General features: G+C 42.8%; 1 protein-coding gene across 7 annotated transcripts in view; it reads right to left on the reverse strand.

Moving 5' to 3' along the window:
• Positions 1-12,981, reverse strand: part of COL6A3 (collagen type VI alpha 3 chain) — a 123,205-nt gene extending 110,224 nt beyond the window's left edge. For 3 of the 7 annotated variants that reach the window (XM_014594263.3, XM_014594262.3, XM_014594260.3), the window contains exon 1: positions 12,695-12,980. The gene's annotated coding sequence lies outside the window, so the exon portion shown is untranslated. Of the gene's footprint in view, positions 1-12,694 lie in introns of all 7 variants that reach the window. The other 4 variants (XM_014594261.3, XM_019492005.2, XM_014594264.3 and 1 more) reach the window with 3 other exon arrangements.
• Positions 12,982-23,807: the final 10,826 nt, after the last annotated feature.

Genomic DNA, 23,807 nt, shown 5'->3' on the forward strand with positions numbered 1-23,807 from the left:
CAGCACTGAGTGCATCTACACACAATTAATTTGAAGCAATAAACTCCAGAGCGGTTTGAGTGGGAGCAAATTATAGGGCTGTGTGAGAACCCGGAGGGCACTCACCGGGGCTATATCTCCGGCCAGGGACATGAGCTACCTCACACGGCAACGTCTATTCTACGGTGAGAACTCCCGATCTGCACCGGCTCAGCTTTACCTCCACATCAGGTGAAGCGAATTGGGGCCAATCTGCAGTGCGGGCTATATCCGGACGCCAGGGGCGGACCCAAGGGAAGGTCGAAGAATCAGGGGCGAGTAGCCAAGGAACCAGAAGCATGGGTAAGCTGCTGGGTTGAGGCTGAAAAGACGGAGACACCCTCACCGCAGGAGTGAAGTGGAGGGTGCAAGAAGTCAGGCACAGGAGGGGAATCTGGGGATAGCCCCTGGGAGCAGTAGAGGTGGCAGATCCGCCCGAACCACACACCGTGGCATTTTTTTTCTCTTTTTCTTTTCTTTTTGCCTCCCATGGACATCCCCCGGCTGGTCAGAGAGTCTGGACTGAGGCCAGGCACCTGCCCAAGGGAAAAGGGGAGCAGGGCCCGCCTCCCCACAGAAGCCTTTGTAGCTGAGGCAGGGCAGGCAAGATCCCAAGCCGCGAAGACTACGTCTGCCCCAGCTGATTATGTCTGAGGGAATCCCCTGCCACTCGAGCGGCACTTGCCAGTAATCAGGCTCCCTGCAACACAATTTGAAAGTCCTGGGGAAGAGACCTGGGTGGGGAAAGTGGATCATGGAAGAGTCTGGGGTAGCGGCCCCAGGCAAGAGAGCACCAGACCTTGAAGACCCCTGAGGAAGAGAAGGCCAAAGGTCAAGGACTCTTCTTAAAAAATAAAAAAAAATAATAATAACAAAAGGAGAAGAGAGAATTAGAAAGTTGGCTCCGAGCTGGTCCTTCTTTCGCTCTCAGATTTGGGCCCCAGGGTGCGAGGCAGCCCCTTGTGATTGAGCTGGGCAGGAGATGGGCAGTCACCACCTCCCTTTTATAGATCTCTTATATCATCAAAGTCATGGCAGGCGGGAAAAGAAGGGACGTCAGATCTCATCCAGCTCAGCCATAGGGGCACAGCCACCCTGAGGGGCCGGTGCATGTCAGCAGGACGTCGGAGTATACGCCCTTACACAGTGATGGCCCAACAGGCTGTGCGAAGGAGGACATTCAGCCCGATTTGGTGGCCAAATCTCCAAATCCGAATTGAATCATGGGACCAATTAAAAGGTCTGAATCAATTTGGAAAAAAATTGGAGAGCTTCGGTGATTTAGGCAGTCCCTGCTGGCTGCAGCAGGGAGCTGGACCTGGACTCCAAGCTGGTAAGTAGGGGGCACAGGGTGGGGGCTGAAGGAAGGGGAAGGGGATCATGGAGGGACTCCTGCCAGGCCCCAAACCCGGCCTGCTCCCCCAGCCCCCACCCAGGGCTGCCCTGCTCACCCCAGCTCCCAGAGATTTAAAAAAAAGGCCCCACTCACCAGCTGCTTCCTGGCAGTGGGGTGATCCCCGCTGCCCCCCACTGCCCCATGCTGCATGGGAGGGCTCTGCCATGAGCCCTCTGACCTCCACTTGCTCTCCCAGCCTCCCCGCCATGGCTGCCCCACCTGCTCCAGCTCCGGCCATTTAAGGAAAAAGAACCCAAAAAACCTCAAGCTCACCAGCTCCTGCAGCAGCCTTGGGGCTTCTGGGGGCTTGTACAGAGCCCCCCACACAGCACGGGGCAGTGGGGGTCAGCAGGGATTGCCCCCCACCTGGCAGGAACCAGTGAGTCTGGGGGGTTTCTGTCGGGTTTTTTTCCTTAAAGGGCCAGAGCTGGGGTGGGCGGGGCAGCTATTGCAGGGGCTGGGAGAGCAGGTGGGGGATGGGGCCTGTGTGATTCAGAGATTCGGCCAATTCAGCAGCAGCCAAATCTCCAAATCAGATTCAGCTGAATCAATTCGGGACAGTGAGTCGAATCACCAAATCGAATCACTGTCCCTCAAATCAGGCAAATCCAAATCCAAAGCAAATACTAGCCGCTTCGCACAGGCCTAGTAAATTACTCCTGGGCACAGCACCTACACATGTAACTGGAACAGCAGAAATTTGAGCTGAGGCACAGCAGTTTACACTAGGGCCATTCAGTCCTGGTCTCCAGGTTGCAGGATCAGGTGGTGTCAGGGCTGGCCAGGGCACAAGGATGCTGAAAGTGCAAAGCTATGTGACTAGGTGGCAGGCAGGAACCTGGCCTCTGGCTGGCAGGCTGACTGGGTGCAACTTAGACCTGTGGTCAGCATCTACATGTGCATTTAATCACTGTAAATTACCCCAGCATAAGATACTACTGTATAAACAACTGCACAGTCAGCATTTTGTGTAGACATGGCCCGTGAGGAGACTACTTTTAACCCACATGAGTAAAAGTGTCCTGTGCAGGAGGGTAGCCCCATAATTTGGCCCCATTTATTTTTAAAATACGAACATTTTAGAATTATTCCTATACTCAACTTGTAATATAGGATCATAGGAAAGCAGGGCTGGAAAGGACCTCATCAAGTCATCCAGTCCTCTGCTTAAGGAAGAACCATCCCTGACTAAACTATCCCAACCAAGTATTTAATTGGATTTTGCATTTTAGATTACATAGTAGATTTTGCATAGTATAGTTAATCATTGGAATTTGCATTTTCAGAAGGAGAAACTACATCTGAGTACAGCTCTGAAAATACTTTGAAGAGTCCTTAAAATGCATTAGTTAAGCATCAGCAATTATGGATTCAAAATGGCTTGGCAAACAAGCCCTTCTGCCTCATGCTGTTCTCTTTAGATTCTTACATTGTAGGATGGAAGTTTCCTAGTCGTGTGTAGATTAATGCCATTTTTATATTGAATTGTATGCTTTTTACAGGCTTTGAGGTGTGTCAAATGACAAGTTAAAATCTACTTAATGAAAGTGTGGGGAAGTTATATTAATACCAAATCTGGCTTTGAAAAAACTCATTGCCATAGAATGCATAGAAATCAAGCATCTAAAGCCCTGAGGCAACCTTCAGCTTCTCTCAGGCAAAATCACAGCTGATATCTCATATATTTAGAATCACATACTTTCACCCCATGGAAAAAAGCTGGTGGGAAGGAGGGGGAGGGCTTATTTGAAGAGACCAATGTCCTCTGAATAGCCAAAGCAGTACTGCAGAATCCCATTGGTTATATGTCACCAGCTATTTATTGGAAGGGCCAGAGGGTGTTGGCTGAACATACAAAGGCTCTGTGAATAAAGACCAGTCATGATGCTAGATCTAGCTGCCTGCCCCTCAAATGTTTTTGAGCTGCTGGAGCTATTCTTGGCATTGCCAGCACAGCTGCCCCCTGCATAAACTGAAGAGGCTTCTCACTTATGTTTCTCAGAATGTGGCCCTTCCCCACCAACAGGGTCAGTCACCCACAAGAAGCAGCTTAATATTGGATTTTCCCTAGCTTTATAGACTCAGTTTGGGGTGGAAATGTTGCGTGAGGAATTGGGTGGGTGATTACTCCTGCTCTTCTTGTGACTGTATTTAATTTGGCAACAGGGAAGTTTGCTCCTCTGCTGGCCTCCTCTAGGGCTTTTTCCACTTGGAACATTTTGTATAAACCTTTAATACTTTCACCAGGAGTATTGATTATTTGAGATATAAGCAATTGACTACAAGGCATATGTTACTGCCAGACTGCATCTACACGTGCACTTTACTGCAGAGTAGACTAATTAGCTGTGGATTAAAGTGTTACCATCTATACATGCAATGATATTAGGTCACAGTAAACTAATTTACACTGCAGTAAGATAATACCCCTCCAGTAATGTAGTACTGTTTATACCAAACGGCTTTTTCATGACACTGACTGCATAGTAGATCCCCCCCATGCAGCATGGGGCAGTGGGGGGGGCAGCAGGGATCGCCCCCCCCCACCCAGCAGCACCCAATGAGTCGGGGCTTTTTTTTCCCAAAGAGCCAGGAGCTGTGGCAGGCAGAGCAGCCATTGCCAGGCTGAGGCGGATGGGCCTGGCTGATTCAGAGATTTGGAGATTTGGCAGCAGCTGAATCCCCGAATCGATTCGGGGCAGTGATTCAAATCACCAGTCGAATCACTGTCCCCCAAATCAACCAAATCTAAATCTGAAGTGAATACTAGCTGCTTCGCACAGGCCTAGGTGCTACTTGTTCTCCCATGTAGGGATGAGTAGGAGGTGAGCTTAAGGGCATAGTGTCTTCTGGTGAAGAATACAGTGTAGGTGAAGTTGGTGCACTTTGAGAGCTAAGCTGTGTCAGACGAAAAAACTGGCTTACACTGCCTCTCCCTTATATGGAAACCAGGAGCAGAATATCAGTCTGCCCCAGGAAAAAGAAACTGTACGTTACCCCAGCTCAGGGCTTGTGACAGGTATGATTGAGACCTAACACAGTGTGTACGCACACACAACTGGTTTAAGCAGCACACAAAAAGAAAACAGAGTTTTTTCATCTCTTCTTGGCTATTCCGTTTCACAAATGGAAATGCGAGGGTAAACTACCAACCTATTTCCAGAGAAATATTTTGTGCTACAAGATTTATTTCTACCCAGTCACTGCATTGGGCAATGACTAAAAAAAGGCTAATATACAGAAGATATACATTGTGATCGCCCCTCCCACACCCCCACACCCCTTGCAATTCCCAGCTTTGGCTGAAGTTGGTGGAATTCTTAGGGCTGTGAGTCACAACTTTCTGTCTTGCCAAGGGATTCATGTCATAACCTCAGTTTTGCTGCCGCCTGCTGGAGTCCTTGCTTCAAATTCCTTCAAAGGATATGCAATAGAACTTGGTGTGTTCTGTCAAGTGCCGGAGGTAGCAGTAAAGTAAATGTTAGTTTCCCATGCCAAATATTGAGCGCTTCTCTAAGTTTTTATATTCAAGTAATTCCCAGATGTTAGTGAACCCACACAATGCCTCTGTGCTTGGTACCCCCGTATTGGTTACATACTACAGATGAAAAAGCTGGTTAGGGGAATATAAATCTGTTTAAAAGAGATGTGTTAAATGTCAGGTAAGTAACCCAGGTCAGCCCTTCTGGAAGCTACCACTTGTGTTTCAGCAGAGAAAAATAAAAACTCTCTGCCTCATAAAAACAATTCCAATTCACATGAAATTTAGCTTCACCTACACATGACCGATTATTTCTACAGAGAGCCTCCAGCAACTCTAAGGAATGCACTTGCATTGCTGAGTCAGGGTCTCTCTTTACCCATCCCATCTCCATAGGGGTTGATGTCCAGCCAAATCCTGGCAAGTGAAGGGGACTGCTTACATGGCTATGGAAAATAGAGTTTGGTCTGTAGTTTTAAGATGAAAAGCTGACTGCTACAAAAATTAGGTTGGATGAAAGGGGACAGACCAAGAATGCCTCACAGGTCTAGAGATTCCAAATTTCCAACTTATTATTTTTTCTTAGCACCTGCATAGAGGAAAACGATTCCTCATAACACTAAAAAGCTTTACAAAGAAATACATTCTCAGGCAGTTACAGAATCTATATACTTTGGCTCTTCCTTTAAAACTTTGTAATCCATACATATGTACTTATCTTAAAACAGAAAAGTACTCAAATTAGCTTTGACACCGTGAAACAATGATACAAACCATTTTATAATGGATTACATCAGCATTGCTCATCCAAACCAAATGAAACATATATCCATTGAAAAGATGCCAACCTCAAAGACAAAGCTCTTGATCTCATATCAACCACAGAAAGAGATATGAACAGTCAATTCAATGTAATTGTTCCTATACATCATTATTCAAGATTATTCAGTTCAGATCCAGCAAAAATATGCATATCAATTGCATCCTTGTCTATTTCTAACTGGGAGTTTCAAAAGAGATTAAGGGAATTTTTCACCTAATTCCTATTGAATTTCACTAAGGAGAAAGGATGGCCACCTGTTAGGGCACTAGCCTGGGACTTGCAAAATCTAGATTCAATTCCCTGCTCTGCAATAGGCTTCTTCTAACCTTCAGCTAGTCACCTAGTCCCTCTGTATCTCAATTTGCCTGTATCTATAAAATGTAGATAATCACATTGCCATGCTAAATAGGAGTGCTATGAAAATGCAGTATATAAAATAAAGATTGTGAACAGCTCAGACAGTATTATATAGTATGACAGAAAGAACTGCTGTTTAAATTCTTAGGGTCAGAACTTTAAAGAACAATCTCCCTTCAAGGTACAGTTAGTTTGTAAGAAATGTTAATAACATCTTAATTTGCAAACTGGTACTCCCTGTATAAAAAAAATATAGCACAAATCAACTAACCGTCAATTCATAGTAGATCTTAATTCAGTTGATTGATATGCATCACTAGAACATGTAGTGTGGTTGTCATCAAGTCGGTGAACCACTGTCCTTCAAGCAACAACATTGTTTGTTGACTCCAGTGGGCAGTTAAATACATACAACAGAAGTCTCCTACTAAATTATTGATTTCCTGGAACATTTTCTCCTGAGACCTGAATTATGCACAGCTGCTATTCAATACATTCCAGTTTTGAAATTATTTGGAAGACTGGGACAGATGATTTGCCAGGGGAAAAAATCATGACTTCTGGCATTAGTCAATATTAAACATTTGTCATTTGGAACTCTAACCAACTGCACAGAAAGCTTCTCATTATATAAGCCTTCCTAATCAAGTTATTTAGCTTGAAATACCTGGGTCTCAACTGTTCCTTGTTTACATAGTATACTTGCTAGAATCAAGTGGTGAAGGCTTTATGCTTAGTTAAAGTTAACCTTTGTGTTTAAGTACTTAAAGGTAAAAGTTGACAGCTGAAAAATTTAACTAGTTAAAGATAAAAGTTAGCCATTTCTTTAACTTTTTAACTAGTTAATTAACTAGTTAATTTCCATGACTGCATACTAAATAATGCCAGATGTATGAAAACAGAAATTGATGATCCAACGTAACCGTAAGCTTGCATGACAGTCCACATAACATGACATTTGTAAATATCTTTCCTCTTTTTGATTCACAATTTGCATTTAGGCCAGGGATGCTCAACCAACAGCCTATGGGTCCATGTCATCCAGCCTGCCGGGCTTCCCACAGGTCTAAAAATTGGGCAGTGGGGGAAATTTGGCAGTGGTGGCATTAATTGCCACCCCCCAGCTGCCAAATTTTTAGACCCATGGGCCAGATACTATGGCCATGCATGCCAGATTGAGTGCAGGGCAATCCAGAATCTGGACAGCACAAGGCAGATCCAGGCAGCAAGGCCATATCTAGGTATGTGGGGCCTGATCTGAGCAACAACCCTGTGGATTGGCCCTGCACCACTCATCTGGTCCATGGAGCCAAAAGGTTGAGAACCACTAATTTAGACCTTCAGATATGCTTCAGTGACTCAGGGCCCCAAGTCCTATTTTTAAGATGCATATTTTTTTCATTTTAGCCAATTTCCATTTTCATAAATGAGTTAGATACCAAGGAGCTTGAATTCCGATAACTTTTACTGAGACTTGGTAGCAAAGAACTGATTAGACTTAGGCTTCTGAGGCCCTTTCGCACATTTTTATCCCTAGGTCCCATTGTGGCAAGTAACATCACTGCCAGACAGCCCAAAGGGGTAGCTACTTCAGTAGACATATGATTTGTCATAAGACCAAATCATCAGTTTACTTGTAGCTACAATGAGTTGCTTGGAATGATACTAATTTATATCTGGCCTGAAAAGTTGAAACTGTTATTAACATTTTCTGGCACCGATCATGCTTTAAAAAAGAAGATTGTGCTAGGCTAATGTCCATTCCCAAAAACATTTCCTTCAAATTAATCTTGGACTCAGCAAAAGGAAAAAAATGTTTAGAGCATCAGAAAGTTTTCCATTGCAACCCATTTTTTCTAAGCAATATTCTTTTACTGACTGTTGTGGGCTGGGTTTCACATTTGGAGCTATGGTCTCTATTGTATCCAGGTAGATCCTTTGAACACTAGTGTTAATGACAGTTACATATGTGCTTTTGAGAGAAAAATGCTCTCCTTTAACTTCAAAGCCACTTCAAATTTATGGAGTATGAATGGGAATGATTTAATTAGACAGCTAACTAAACTCAGTAGGAATCTCTGGTGAGAAGTTCAGTAAGTAGCCTTTAGCACTGTAAGCCACACCTGGTAAACCTCCTCAGTCATACTGTGTAAACTGCTGCCTATTTCATACAGATCTAAAGGAAACAGGATGAGAACACAATTCAGTAATAGCCACTCAAACTGCTCTTCTCAACTATAACACCTTGTGTGCTGACTTTTTATTTTATTTTTAGCTCTGCCTATACTCCATGAGCCTGATCTGCCATCCATTCAGAAAGCCTTAGCCAAAGCAAATCGTTTATTTCCATGGCTTTCCTTTTCTCTCCTCCTAACTTAACCTCACAACATTTTCCTTTCTCACATACTGCTGCTTAGAGCAGATTCCTTTGCCCTTCTTGCTACTATTAAAGGAAAATATAAGGAAATCAAAGCTAGAACAACAAAATAGATGTAAGAGTTGGTGGGTAGTTAATAATAATCTGATGGGGGGAGTTTCTCTATAAAATCCTAGAGTTGTCTTACAATCTGGTTATGTTCTTCTTATGTCTGGGACATAAATAGAGCAGTTAGTAAGAGAAAAAAGGGTATTTGTTGAAAATATGAAGACACTCCCTCAGACCTCAATGACTCTTTCATACATAGTAACCTGCTCTACCAACCACCCTCCACCCATGCTACTCCGCTTCTTAATGTGGAACACAGATGATTGAAATGTGGAAAAAATGATGGATGTGTGAAACGGTGAAGCTTGACTTCTGATTCACTGGAGAAAACAGGCATACAATACCATCAGGGGCCAAACAGTATTACGCACATTTAACAAAGAGAATAAACATAAGTCATACTGACATGTAAATCTGCATGTAACCAGTGAAAAAAAATGATAGTGTGATATTCAAGATAGATGAGATGGAAATACTATTTATGTGCTAGTGGTATCTTGGGCTCTCATGGAGAGCACTTTTTCTTCTCAGATAGACGTGTCAAAATGAATAAGCTTAAATTATAAGAAGCAAATAGGTACATTCAGGATGCTTTTAATTTTTTGTTGGGGAGCGGGCATGGCAAAGACCCAATGCACATGACTGGGAATTCAATGAAAGTATTGCCTCTAAGACCAGAGGCAGCAAGTTCAGGTCCCTGAGTTTTAACCTGATAATCTCTTTGTGTAAGAGCCAGAGACATTCGTTTTTTGTTCTCACTATGTCTCACTACATGCATATTTTTATTTTATTTTAAAGAACTGGTTGAAAAGACTATATAAGAGCGCAAAACAGAGAAGACCATGTTCTCCATGCTATTTGAACCACAATTACTCATATTGGAGCAACTGACCTCAAAGGGTGAGCCCCAAAGAGTATCAGGAGGGGTGGGGAAGGTGGGGGTGGAGGTAAAATGGGAGATGAAGAGCCCAAGTTTAACGCTGTGCTCTCCCAAAAGCTTCCTGAGTGGCCTGTTCAAATGAAGCAGCTCTCTTGCCACAATGGGGATTTTCTTTTAAAGGAAAATATGTGAATTTTTTTTAAAAGTACACTCCTTAGAGAGTTTACATGAATCACCATAGCAAAAGAGCCACAAATGAATCAAGAGAGTTTCTCTTCCAAACAGTTCTCCCATTACAGCCACTGGAATGAGTCTGAGTTTGGCCATCTCCAATTTGGTCAGGAGTATTCTTGGACCACATATATGGTAAGGAACCAGTTTTGGCCAGGAACATATTTCTCACCCAGGGATATGGTCAGGAAGGGAGTGCTACTAGAGCAAAAGAGGGGGAGTTTGGCATGGCTTGCTCTACAGTTAGTCACAGCAAAAAAAACAAAAAAACCACATTATATATATCTGTATATATCCCCCTTGAAAACATATGCAGTTACATTTCTTCTATAAGCTTTTCTAATGGTTACAGGAGTTTTGACACTGTCTTGCTAGGATACTTCAGTCTCTTTTCAGTATGCCCATTAGGGGTGTGCAAAGCGGGCCCTATTCGATTCAAATTCGGTTCAAATCAGGGACAGTGATTCGATTAATTGATTCAGATCACTGTCCCTGATTCGATTCGGCCGAATCTGAATCTGAAAATTCAATGCTGAGTCGGAGAATCAGTGATTCAGACATAGACACAGCTTTAAATATTTTTTTTACATACCTTGAGGTACCAGCGCAGCTCATGATCACTGCAATGCTGAGATGGATGGAACATCCCACAGGAGTACGGAGGGGCCCTCTATGTGCTCAGCAGCAAGCCTGGAAGTGGATCGGAAGTAGTTCCGGTCCACTTCCAGGTCCATCGGGGAGCGCACTGGGGGACCCCCTGCACCTCTCCGGCTTAGTGATTGGCCGCAGGGGGAACCCAGGTGCACCCCGAGACCCAGAAGGCACCACTCACCAAACCAAGGGTTCACAGGGGGGCCCCACAGCGCACTTTCCAGAAGAACCAGAAGTGGACTGGACGTGCTTCTGATCCACTTCTGGGTCTGCTGCCAAGCACGCTAGGGAGCCCCCCACACTTCTGTGGGATGCTCCATGCGCCCCAGCTCCATGCACCACAGCGTCACAGTGTTCACGAGCCACCTAGTACCTTGAGGTATGTAGAAAAAACATTTAAAGCTGTATCTATGTCTGAATGGCTGAATCTTTCTGAATTGATTCGGGGCGTTCTGGTTCAATTTGGAGAGATTAAAGGGTCTCTGATTCGCAGGGGTCAGCAATCCCCGGCACGTGTGCTGATCATGGCATGCAAGGCCATTTTGCTTAGCACACTACCACCAACCCGAGCTCTAAGCAGCTGCTGCCAGCCACAGAGCTCAGGCTTCTCCCAGCAGGCAGCTGGGAGGCTGTAAGCCCTGCTGCAAGCAGACCGGGCTCCATGGGCCGGCTGCAGCCAGGAGGCTGCAAACAACTGCTCCAGGCTCTGGTATGTCGGCACTCCGGCACCTTCCAAGGTAGAAATTTTGGTTTTTTCGGCACTCCGCCCAAAAAACACTGCCTACCCCTGCCGTAGAGAAACAGGGCATTGCAGCCCAATGCACATAAATCCCATCCCAGTACAGCAGTGTGTATTTGGAAGGCCATGGATCACTGTGAAGTATGCCTTTTACTTGCCCAAGTGGCAAGTAAAGGGGAGCTAACTTTCCTCAACACACAAAATATTAAATCATCTGAACTGCAATTTTCTAGCTCAAATGAATTATGAGGGAATCAAAGGCAATTCCATGCTGTTCACTAGGGCAGCAAACTGTTAAGTAGAGAGATAAGTGCCTGCAGTTGAGATACCAGGTTCATGAGTGGCTGTGAGAGAGTGGGAAGAGGCAGGGGTAGTTCTGTAGCTGGGTGTGGCTATAGAGCCCTTTATATCCACCCTATAAGGAGCAGAGACTTGTTGGTTTCCTTCTTACCCTAGAGTGGGAGAAAAAAACGGTCCTGACAGGAGAGTATTTCCAAAGGAGCCAAATTCCTATCGGAGCAGTTTTTTTTCCCTTGGGGAGACTGCTTTGGACCTTTTATCCCAGTGCCCTGCCCAACCAACTCGAAATCAAAGGCATTCACATAACTAAGTGTTGATTCATGGACAGGACAGAGAGACAGCAAATCATTTCACCAGCTTGATTAGCCTTTCTGTGCCACCTTCTTAGATACATTTACCAGGACTTGGCATCATCCAATAGCACCACCCATCCCTGTCCCCCTGAATTAGAATCGTGATTCATAGGAATATGGGGGCTGATAGGGACTGCAGGAGTCCATCTAGTCAACCCCGCCTTGCTCAAGGCAGGATCATCCCTGCCTAAACCTTTCCAGACACGTGTTTGTGTAACCTGTCCTTAAAAACTTATAAAGATCATGAAGAGTCAATGTCATAGGCATTTCTTGGCAGCTCTGCCCTTCGCTGCTGATTGGCAAAGAAGCCCGAAGGGGGAGGAGGTGGCCTTCATAACACTTTGCCAGCCAGCTCCTTCCTCTCCTCAACCCCACCACAGGCACTAACTCTGCCTCGGCCCCACCCTGCCTCAGCCCCTCCTGGGGACTGGCTCTTCCATAGCTTTGGTCCTGCTTCTCCTCAGATGGGGCAGCTGCAATGTTTCTTATGTGTACAGTATAAAACTAAGGCAGCAAAGGAAAAAAAACTCAGCAGCCAGCAATCTAAATAAAACCTCATTTATGGCTTTGGACTGCTTTTCATTTACGGTTCCCGACAACAATGGGATTAAATTTACTCTCACTCTGCTACTGGCTTCCTCTATGTTACTGGTTTGCAAATTTTTTATCTGCTCGGGTATGAGCCAAAGCCCCTGCAAATAAATAAGGCTGGGGAGTGTCTGTTGCTCAGATCCCATTGAAAGTATGGGATAAGATGCATCCTGGCAGATACTGAGTCAGAGCCATTGCACTCAGGCTGTGTGTGGTTACTTGATCTAACAAAAAAGAAGAAAAGTTTTGTCTAAAACAAACCAAATTCTGCAAAGGAAACAACATGCAACTTGAATTGACAGGAGAGAGAACTTCCAGTACAGCAGCAATGATGTGAAGTAAGGTTAACTCAGCCATAACAGCTCTAATGTACTTAAAAAAACACTTACCCCTGAGTAATCTGAAGTGTTAATAATTCCAGGACTTTTCACACCAAATCATTTGCACCTTTGAATCATCTCTTCTTTTTGTTTAGTCTCCCCTTCTCTCAGATGTTTTTCTCCCCAGTGGGAGGAATTGGGGTTGTGAATGGTAAAAATCCTCTTGCAGTTCTTGCAGAGAAACTGGAGCAGCAGAGAAGTGAGCTGCCTTTAGGTGGAGGATGCAGCTCCGAACTGGATTGTCTCCAGTATTACACTTAAGGCCTCCTCGCTGAGTGACTCAACTGTAAATGAAAAACAGACTCATGCTACGTTGTTTCTTCTGGCTCTTCTTCCAGGGTGATGTCACATATCGAAGGCTGTCTCCATCCCACACTTTTACATGAGCTCTTCAAAAAAGTTCCTCTCTGATCACCTTTTTGGCTACATCCCTAAAAGCTCTCTTAAGTGGGATTTCTGTTTGAAGTGTTTCCCCAGCACCCAGAGTTGGCCTGAACTGTTTTTCACAGTTATCTGAAGGGGAAAACACAGGAAATGCAGTGTTTTTTCACATTTAAAAATAAAACTTTGCTTGTTTGAATTTTAGGACACACAGTGTGCATTTTAATAATCCGTCCTTTAATCTGGAAGGTTTGGGGAGGGTTTTTTTAACCAAATAAAATTTTCTGTGGTTTTATACTGAGTAATAAATGGAAAACAACCATGGTGTTCCTTACTGAATCAGTTTTATTGAAGAAACAGTTGCAAAAGACAGAAAAGAGGTAGTAGATAGAACCCTCACTGTGGTTTTTTTCAAATTTGGTTACATATTGCAGCAGTATCATAAGATATTTGAAATACGTTTTGCTTTTTCTTTAATATGACAATCCTTATAGCTTTTTCTTTTGCAAATCTCTTTTCATAGAAATGTGTGATGTTGTCTGCAATCCTGTTCTTGCTCCATTGCATGAAAAACAAGGTTAGCACACAGGCAAAATAGTGAAAGATAATTTCAATAATCCTCATATTTGTGTTTAATTTTTTTTTAAGTGCCTAAGTGACATAGACATCTACTTTCTAAAATGATGTACATGCAACTTTCCAAAAGCTATTTAGGCACCCAAAAGTATTTAGGCACTTAAAGATGATTTAAGCTGTTTTAAAACCTCTGTGTGACTATCTGTATCTTCTAAGTTCTTGAATACCTTTAAAAACTATCCCTAAGTGCCTACCTAATTTTGAAAATGCGACTTAAGCTCCCACGACATTTAGTTGGTTTTGAACAAACTAAAACAGTGATTATAAATATGTTACCCTCTGTCTTGAAAGAGGTAAGATATCAAACAAGTATTTGAGGATATTTGAAAGCTTCTGCATCCATACCAATTGCCGTCATTGATTGAACCAAAATAGTGTACTTTTTTCTTTTTCTTTACAAGGATTAGAATATAAAAACACTTTTGTTCATTCCACCTTTGTCCTTTATAAGACAGAAATTAAGGTAACTAACCAGTAAAATATCATTCAAATTATTTTAACACATTGTAAATGGGGATTGTTTGTTCTTGATTGATGTTCCTGCTAATATCAGCCATATGAAAAAATAGCTGGAACAAATCAGTGATGAAAACTCCTAGAACTCTTTTACTGATGTAATAGTTTTAGAAATGGCACTTGGTACCATTTGGTCGCTACATTAGCATGGAATGTGAATGTTTGAGTTCATATAAGGATGCAATATAAACAGCCACACTATGTATCATGCAGAAAACATACCCCAAACACTGAAACTATGATCTCCAGGGAAACTGTTTCTTCAGTAGAGATTAGATACATCTAGAAAACTGTCCTGTAGACAGGAGTGCCTTGCTGGTGTATCTTGGTACAGTGCTGTGAAAGTCAGTGGAGCTCTGCTGATTAAAGACCCTCTGAGGAGCTCCAGAGTTTCATCAAAAGCAGGATAAAAGGATTCCCGAGCTTTTCATATGGTGGACATCTTGATAGATTTGGCCTCTTCATGGTCTTCCCTTCCATAAATTATCACAACAGCCATTGGCCCCTGCATCTGTGATGGTATGGGCGATCTCTCCTTCTGTACATGGTCATGTCAGCTATGCAGTAATGACAGCAATTACCTGTATGAAACAGTAATATTAGGCCGGCAGTAAGTTGTGTATGTGTTTAACTGTGTTTAATGCTGTCAATAGCTGGAAACAAAGAGCAGAGCCAGAATTATGTGGTCTGCCAGCATTCTGAGGACCACCAACAACGCTCTTCAGACCATCATTAGTCTTCATGCCACATTTAAGAATCTCTCTTCTGGTGGTCTGGTGATTTGACCACAAGTACAGTACCTTAGGATCTATTCCCAGCCATGACACTGTCTTGCTGTATGACCTTAGACAATTCCGGACCCCCTGGGTCAAGACCCTTTCTCTTAACTAGGGTTATCCTGTCTGCTACAGCACCTTTTTGTGCCAAGGCTCAAAAGGAAAAGGAAACATATCCTTAAAGGAAACCGAACTCAAAAGAACAGTGAGCAGCTGAAAATGAAAGCAAAAAAGAAAATGTCCACTACAGTCCTAGAGCTGGACCCAAACCCTCAGGTGCCAGCAATTAGTCCTTCTCCAATCGCTCCCTCTGGTAAAGCACCTTCCCCTCTTACCGGTCTTCCCTACCCATGAAGTCCTACTTTGAGAAGATGTTAGAAGCCCCTCCTGGTCTTCACACTGTGGAGACAACCCTGCACTTAGTTGGATTCTACATTCCCCCAAGCTGCACCCAACTCTTCCCCCACCCCTTCTGGCTCTGCTTCCAGTTTTGTATCACTGACACATCGCAATAATTGGATGTCAGTACAAGAGCATCCCCAGAGCTGCAGGGAGCACGCACTGATAAAGTGCTGCAGTGGTGCAATGCACTATTCCAGCTCTGACTTTTCTGAACCTGCAGGTGAGTCAATTCTGTCTCTAACCCCTACCAGGCTATTGCCAGTTAGACTGCAGCCACCCACCTTACCTAATGGGGCTCCTCCCTGTGGGGTTTGCTCACTCTTGGGGTTCCACCGCTACAGTCCTATATGGTTGCAACAACTAGATTGCCTTACTCCTGCCCTGGTTATGGCTTCTCATTGAAGAGGTAGGTAAGTGATGACAGCACTGGGCTCCCTGTGTTAATTCCCTTTCTTGGATAGTAATATTGAGAACTGAACAGAATCTAGCTGTTACTTCACTGCCTTCCATAATGGTAAAGAAATGACTAGAAAGCTAGTTAGGGACTACACAGCCAAAATGAGCCATATAGCAGATACCTAAGAAGAAGCTTAGGCTATAGTTATGGGCTAAGTGTAGACCACAATTGCCAGAAGCACTGCCAGCAACCATTTGAAAATGATGTCCACAGCCCCAAATCAGCAGATGATGGGCCAAAATTCACTTCTCAATTACTGTACAAAGGAGAAACAATTTAACTTTTGTGTCAAACTCTTTTGTCCCTTTCATCTATGCTAAATTTGCATATTCAGCCAGTACTGTGCATTATTGAGATGAGGTTAAGTTCTAGAGCCCTTTTTGAGTTGCAAATGAAGAAAGATACCTATTGGCTTCAGTGGGAGTTTTGCCTGAATAAGAGCTGAGTAAGCACTTCAGGATTACGTGCACACTTATTAAGTAGAATATAATACCCATTAGAAACAATTTGATGAATTTTCTGTTAGACTAGAAATAAAGGACCCTCCCCTCCCCCCCGGCTTCACATCCTGGCTTTTCCATGGTCCCTGTCCATTGTGCTGGTCAAATGATTTCACTATCTGTGAGTTCTGTTTGCCTCTAATGGGCATTCTATTTTCCCACTCCTTGTCTATCTACTGTCTGTTCATGTGTTTCTTCACCATCCTCAACTAGGTTCTGCTAGTTGTAAGCTCTGCTAGGCCTCTTGGAACTGCCTCAACGCAACTATGCATTCATTAATTAATAAACAAAATGAATGGTTTATTATGTCTGTTTGAATTAATAAACAAAATGATAATTGCATATATCTAAGCTCTGTTATAACCTTATATACAAATGTGATTGCCATAAATATGAATTCAACACAAATAGCCAACAACTCTGTAGGCATCTGGGCTTTGCTGGTTGCCACGTCGGGCTGGGAGGAAATGATTCTGCCTCAAGTAGGGGGTTGGATAAGATGGCCAATGGGAATTCCTTCCAGCCCTACCTCTCTATGATTCTGTGATTTCAATTTATGACTTACTGGGCTCATCTACATGTGGATCAATGCACTTTTCCTAATGCACATTAAAGTTAGTACCTCCAATGTGAGGTACTAAATTAATGCATATTCGGATGCACTAACCTGTAATAGCATAGCACAAGTGCATGCTTTTCAGGTGACAATGTACAGTAGCCTATTTTACTGAGCATTAGCATAATAGTGCAGGTTTTTTTATGCGCAGTTTTAATGTGCAGTAAAATAGGCTACTGCGCATTAAAGCTCACATGTAGACATGCCCACTGTAACCAAAACAATACATTATTGATGTATCACATTGTCTTGGAAGTTTTGGTGGGGGTTTTTTGAAGATCACAGGCACTCCATGGAAATCATTCACTAACATCCCAACTAGGATTATTTTTATGACATTTAAAACAATGGTTTAGTATAGAGCAGCATTAGAAACAGTCAATCATAGAGAAATTAAAAATATGGGCAAGATTTTTTTTTAAGATTGGCAATAGCAAAAGAAGACAGAACAGCAGTGAAAACAGCTAAGTTACAGCTTTACAGACAAATGGTGTAATGGTGCTGGCAAAACCCATATGGTCTGCATTATATTTTGATAGCAGTTCTATTTAAAACATATTTCACTTGTAATTTAATATGTAGTGTTTTTATGACAAAATTTGTCTTAATATGGTTTTAATATTAAAGCTATTTTACCAAGTACTGTGTTAATTGAAGGAGAGTAGGTAAGGTTTTTAATTTCCATATTACTGGTTTTATTATGTTAATAATCATGTTAAAAGTTTTCCAAAAAGGGGTTTATAGCTTCACTGCAAAAGTGCCACAACCAATCTAGCAATGCAGGCAAAGGGATTTTTATTCACGATAGTCTTCAGTTATACTGATAGAGTCTCATGACTGCCTCACCCAGCAACTTCAGCAAGTCCCTCTCTTTCTGCAGAGACGCTTCCATCCTCAGAAGAAAGTGCCAGGAAACTTTCTATCTGCCAGCTGATCAATAACAAAGGGACACATTCCAGATAGAAACAATCAGTTCAGAGTAAAGACAAATCCTAACTGTATTCATTGTCACACTGTGGACAGTGGTAGAGTATGTTTTAAGTCAAATGCTTCTTCCCATTCCCACCTCATTTGTGGGGCGAGAAAGCTAAACACAGCATTGAAACATGCTGTTATGTTCTGCAGACAGAAGCTGAGAGCAATGGCTAATGCTACTTAGTACACTACAGAGCGGAAACCTTATGAGACATGATTCAATAATCTTGAGTCAGGTCCAAGTTTTTCAAAGATGCCTTTTTCATCTTGCTAGAACAGGGCAGTAAAAATCCCAATAAATTATTTGACCAGTACTAAAGCAAAGATCTAAAACATGTCTTGGGAGACAGGGCTGTATGAAGTAGTGAGAGGGAGTCACCTATAGACCCTTATACAGGCAACTTCAGGGGGTTGTACCTTTCCCTCTATGTTCTCTGTTATAATATCTGTGCACATCACCCCCTGTAAAGTATTCACCTTCCCAGTTTCCTTGAGTAGTAGGGAATTTCACTGATGCATGGTTTGCAGTTCAAGGGGTTGGCTACTCTCATTGAAAGTCCAGAGATGCTGCATATGTTGTTTATTCCTTGGAAAACTTCTTCCCTAACTGACTTTATTAAACTTACACAGGGACTCAAACCCTGAGGTCTCCCATACCTCAGAGTAGCTGTTGAACCACTAGACCAGCTCATTTATGTGCTCACTTATTCCTTCCCAAAGGAGGTATGGGACAGGGAATAGAGAGAGCTACTACTACTACTCTGTGGCCAGGATGTGGGAGGTAGCAATTTAGTGCTGGTCTAGACTAGCACAAATTACTGCACCCATAGAGCAAGGGGAAACTAGAAGAAAACTGGTTTCTTGAGCCAGAATTCCTTCCCTGGATTGCTCCTGGGGCATCAAAAATACACACAGGCCCTCTCTATGAGCTGTGTGCCTTGTGACAAATTCAATACCAAAGTCTGAGAAAGAAAATATATCTGAATCAGCACTGCAGAGCAACAAAAAACCCCACATTCATCCTAAAAAGACCACTGTGAAAATCTAGCTCTATTGAAGTCAAAGGAGCCAGAATTTCACCTACCGCCTTTAGTGTGTTACCATTCAATTAACAAAAATATTGTTCTAATGTAACCAATCCACTGACAAGACCTAAGATGTTCTCATCTTGTATCAAACACTGATGTTACAGGAAGTAATTCTGAAAGTCCTTGGGTGGACAATGGATCTTAGCCACCTTCATTTATCCTCCATGCAGCAGATCACAAAATTAGGACTTGTTTTTGCCACACTCTTTTGTTTCTTGTATAGTCTATGTCTCAGAAGAATGACAGTTCTAGAAGGTAGTAAATTCTCAGTATGACAGAAAAGAGAAGCACTGTTTTGGTTTTGCTCTAGACTACATAATCCAATTTTTAATGTGGGAAAGAGTCTTACGTCTTCAATTGGAACAGTCTTACATCTTTCATTGGGGAGTCCTTTTGGCTTTGGGCTGAATTGTGATCCCTTTGTTCATACTAAGAGGCAAATTGCTTTTTTCTATAAGTAAATTCATTGATTTCAGTAAGGTGAGAAGGGGTGTAGTGATAAAGCACTTATGGTGTCTTGCTCTGTTCCAGAGATGTGAGTTTAAGCTTCACCTCAGGCTTCTACCAAAGGGTGCTGCAGCTGACCCAGAACCTGTTACGCCTTTACCATGCTAGCCCAATGGGCTACTATGCTTGGATGGAGCTTTGACCTTTTTGACTTGTGGAATAAAGTTCCTATAAGAATGTAACATGTTGTCCACTGTCAGTTTCTTTTCTGCCTGATACTGAATCTCAGAAGTCCCTCTCATTCATGATCAAAACTATTCTTCAGAAGTAAGATCACAATAAACATCTTCTTACAGAGAGGGATCATGGCCCTGTTGAGGGTGGGGCTTATCCTCAACCAATTTCTAAAATGTCAACCTGTTCACAGGTGCAGTGTTTCATTTGAATGAAAGTATTGCCCCTTTAAATTTGGGCTTTAGATAAATTTGTAATCTGAAGCTATTCCACCCAAGTGGCCTTTCTCCCCTTTGGAACAAAGCTCCAAGGTTATATCATTTTTTTTAAATGTTCAGTGGGATAGATTATTTAGGATTTATTCATCATATTTCTGTGTGTGAATAAAAAAAGAGGCTTTCTTTGTTTTTCAGTTTAAGTCAATAGTCTATACTTGCATCAGAGCTATATTCTTCCCTCAGGTAGCAGCATACAAGGCACTGGGAAGCTGACAGGAATTGTATCAGAGTAGAATGGTGAGCTGTGGCTCCATGCCAAAAGGAATTAATGTTACTTATTATTCCCTGATTAGGATAAATTGAATTTCTAAAAAGTAATGCCATTGTTTGTGAAAAAGATTTTTTTGTCCTTCTGAATGAATATATCTAATGTGGCTTTTCATGGAGATCCACTCAACCCCAGGCTGTCCATATAATGTCAGCAAAGAGAGCCTCTCCACTAGTCATCATTATCTACGGAGACAGCAGGAGGTCTCCAGGAATCTCCATGCAGGGATGAGGGGGAAGGGCAAGCAATAAAGCCATTTTCACCTACAGGCAAGGGAGGTCTCTATGGCGCACTGTTACCAGAGAACTCTCAGGGTATATGTAGATAAATAGTTGTCCATGAGACTGAAGAAGTTTCCATTTTCATGAATATCCCATGCACCGCCATCACTGCAGAGACTGAGGTGTTGTTAAAGGGGAAGCCTCTGGTCATCCAGAAGGAAAAACTAGAGGAGTGAAAGCTTTTACTTCTGATACTGTGTTAGGAGTCAATATAAAAAGCTGCACAGAGGAAGCCATCTGCAGAGAAAACATTAAGATGTCATCATTGTCAGCAACCCCTCACAGTCGAGGATGATTGTCTTCCATGATTGTTTTATCTGTGGGTCTAGACAAGACCAGTCCAGACAAGGCCAGAACCTGATCGACAGGTTCTGTTGCAACTCAAGCATATATTTCTGTGCCGGGTGGATGGTTCTGGATTCCTGGTTCAGCCCACAACATGTTGTTGGTGTCACTCCTGCTTTTCCATTTCATGTTGTTGTTGTGAGGTTTCAAAGTACTCAGAGTGATGCAGCAAACTCTTCCTCCATTTGGGGCAATCCTGGGTGATAGCCTCCTACAAGTTGATGTTGCATTTTTTTAAGTTGGCCTTGAGGACATGCTTGAAGTGCTTTCTCTGCTCTGCTCTTGAGCGTATGCCTTGGCTAACCTGGGAGAATAAAACTTGCTTTAGGAGCCTGGAGTCAGACATCTGGATGACATGGCCAGTCCAGAAAAGTTGATGTTGAATGATCATTGCCTTGATGCTCCAAGTGTTTGCTTGTGAGAGGACACTGATGTTGGTTCATTTGTCTTTCCACTGGATTCAAAGGATCTTCCATAGGCAGTGTTGATGGTTTTCTCCAGCAACTTGAGGTGTCTCCTGTATGTTGTCCGTGTCTACAATAAGGTAGGATCAAAATTGCTTGATAAACCATGAGCTTGGTTTCAAATCTGATGCCATGATCTTTGAACACCTGTTTGCTCAGGAATCTGAAAGCTTCACTTGCATATTTGAGGTGAAGTTGGATTTCTTCACCAATGTCAGCTTTCTGTGAGAGATGGTTTCCGAGGTATGGGAAATACTCAACGTTCTCCAGAGCCTCACTGTAAATCTGAATTACCAGAGCTAGGGATTGCTCATTAAGAGCTAGTTGATAAGTACCTCAGTCTTCTGAATGTTAAGCATAAGTCACATTTTTGTGTATGCCTTGATGAAGATGTCGACAATTACCTGAAGGTCTGCTTCTGGGTAAGCATGCACTACAGCATACTGCAGCTTGATGACTGAGGTCAGGGTGGTCTTAGCTTTGGCTTGGAGTCGGCTGATATTAAACAGCTTACCAGCCATTCAGTAATTTAGCTCCATTCCAACTGGAAGCTTGTTGATGGTGAGATGTAGCCTTGCAGTAAGGAATATTAAGAAGAGTGTTGAAGCGAAGACGCAGACTTGCTTAACTCCCTTCTTAACCTAAGAGAGATCTGTGATAGATGTACTGGCCCTATAAAACCCAGCTTCTCAGTTGCATATTCTTGAGCACTATCTAAAGGCACTTTACCAAGAAGTAACTGTTTACATTTATAGGAAGGGTCCAACAGTTTGTCTTAGATTTCTCTCGGCTGTACAGTTGGGTCCAATAAAAAGAATATCACAAAAAAAACCCTCCCTCACATATTTCCTGGATCATTATAGCTACAACACTCCAACTCTACTCTCTCTCTCTTTATATATACATATACAGACAATACTTTCTTAACAGATCTCAGAAGCCTGGGTCACTCACAGCACTGACGCTACCAGTGAATCAGCGTAATAAAGTCTAGAAGGTTTCTTCCCCATCAAAATGTTAAGCAATTCACCTCTGATACATGGAAGTGAACAAGATCAGGACAGGGCCTGTCTTCCTCGAGCAGGCATATTTTGTGCAGCCTGCTGGATCTAATGCTATTCTTACTCCAGAATAAATTGTTTGCAGTTCCTGAAATGAGCATTGTTGTTTATCATGAGGGAGGATAATATCTAACCATGCAGATCAAACTAGGGATGGTCTGTGTTTGACCTTCACTAGTTTCTGTACAGTGAACCAAACCCAAACATTTTATATTTGTATATATTGTTGCTATATCCTCTGAAGAGATCTGTTGTTTGGCTTTTGTTATTTACTTGTCCTAAAATGACAGATGTAGATTCCAGCCCAGGGTTGCTGACTGCATTATGATTTTGCTTGAAATATATGTTTTTCATTAGTTCCAAAGCGTCTGCCATCACTTTCCTCCAAATATTTTTTCCCAGTTAGGAAATGATCCAGGAAATATTTTCTAAAGCTTTTCTTGATTCCACTCTTTTCTAAGCTCTATGTTTATCTGATACATGGTATGCAAATGCTTCAACTGTTTGATAACATGCTTATGCTGAAAAGCAAGCAGGGAGGCTTATAGGGCCAGGGCATTCTAGTGTATGCAAAGGGGAGAAAGAAATTTAGAAAACTGTTCTCAGAAAGCAAATTAAGCAGGAGAAAGATACACCCTGTTCTGCCTTTCCTATCACATGGAGCAAAGCATGCACATGTAGCTAGCAGAATGATTTAAAAATAATGCATCTTTCCCAAATACAATTCTCCTCCTTGTCTTGATCATAACCACAACCCAAATTAGCCTATATCTGTAATGCTAAATGTAAGCAGCATTAATGTGGGCAGGATGTGTTCTATATGTCCACATGGTGAAAGATGTCATCTACATACCCCAGGTATACCAGGAGGAGAGGGCAGCTGTGGAGAAAGCAGACTTTGAGGTCTGTCATAAATATGGTGGTATAATGGGTAGGGTGACCATCTGTTCCATTTTTTTCCAGGACAGTCCCAGATTTTGGAGGCTGGTACTGGGCACAGGACACAGATTAAAATGAGCATCCCAGATACAGCACATAGTCCAGTGGGAAAGGGAAGCAGCATGGTGCCCCAGGAAGTTAGCCAAGCAGACACCACGGCTGGCCTGCCTGCCTGTTGCAGCGCACCACTAACTTGGGAGTGAGGGAGGGAGAGAGAGGCAATGTCCCAGATTTCCAACCAGGATGGAGGGTCATCCTAATAATGGGGGACCCTATGTGTCCCCTTGGTAGTGCTATTCATTTGTAGGTGCAGTGTGTCTCCAAATCTGAAATGGTTGTGTTAGGACAACGCACAAGAATGTGATGGAAAATGTAGTTTCCTCATTGGTAGATAATGTTCCCTACTGTCATGACCCAAAGGGTATGATTGTGTGTGTGCTTCGGCACTGCAGAATTAT

Source organism: Alligator mississippiensis, chromosome 4 (assembly GCF_030867095.1).
Source record: "Alligator mississippiensis isolate rAllMis1 chromosome 4, rAllMis1, whole genome shotgun sequence".
Classification (NCBI taxonomy): domain Eukaryota; kingdom Metazoa; phylum Chordata; order Crocodylia; family Alligatoridae; genus Alligator; species Alligator mississippiensis.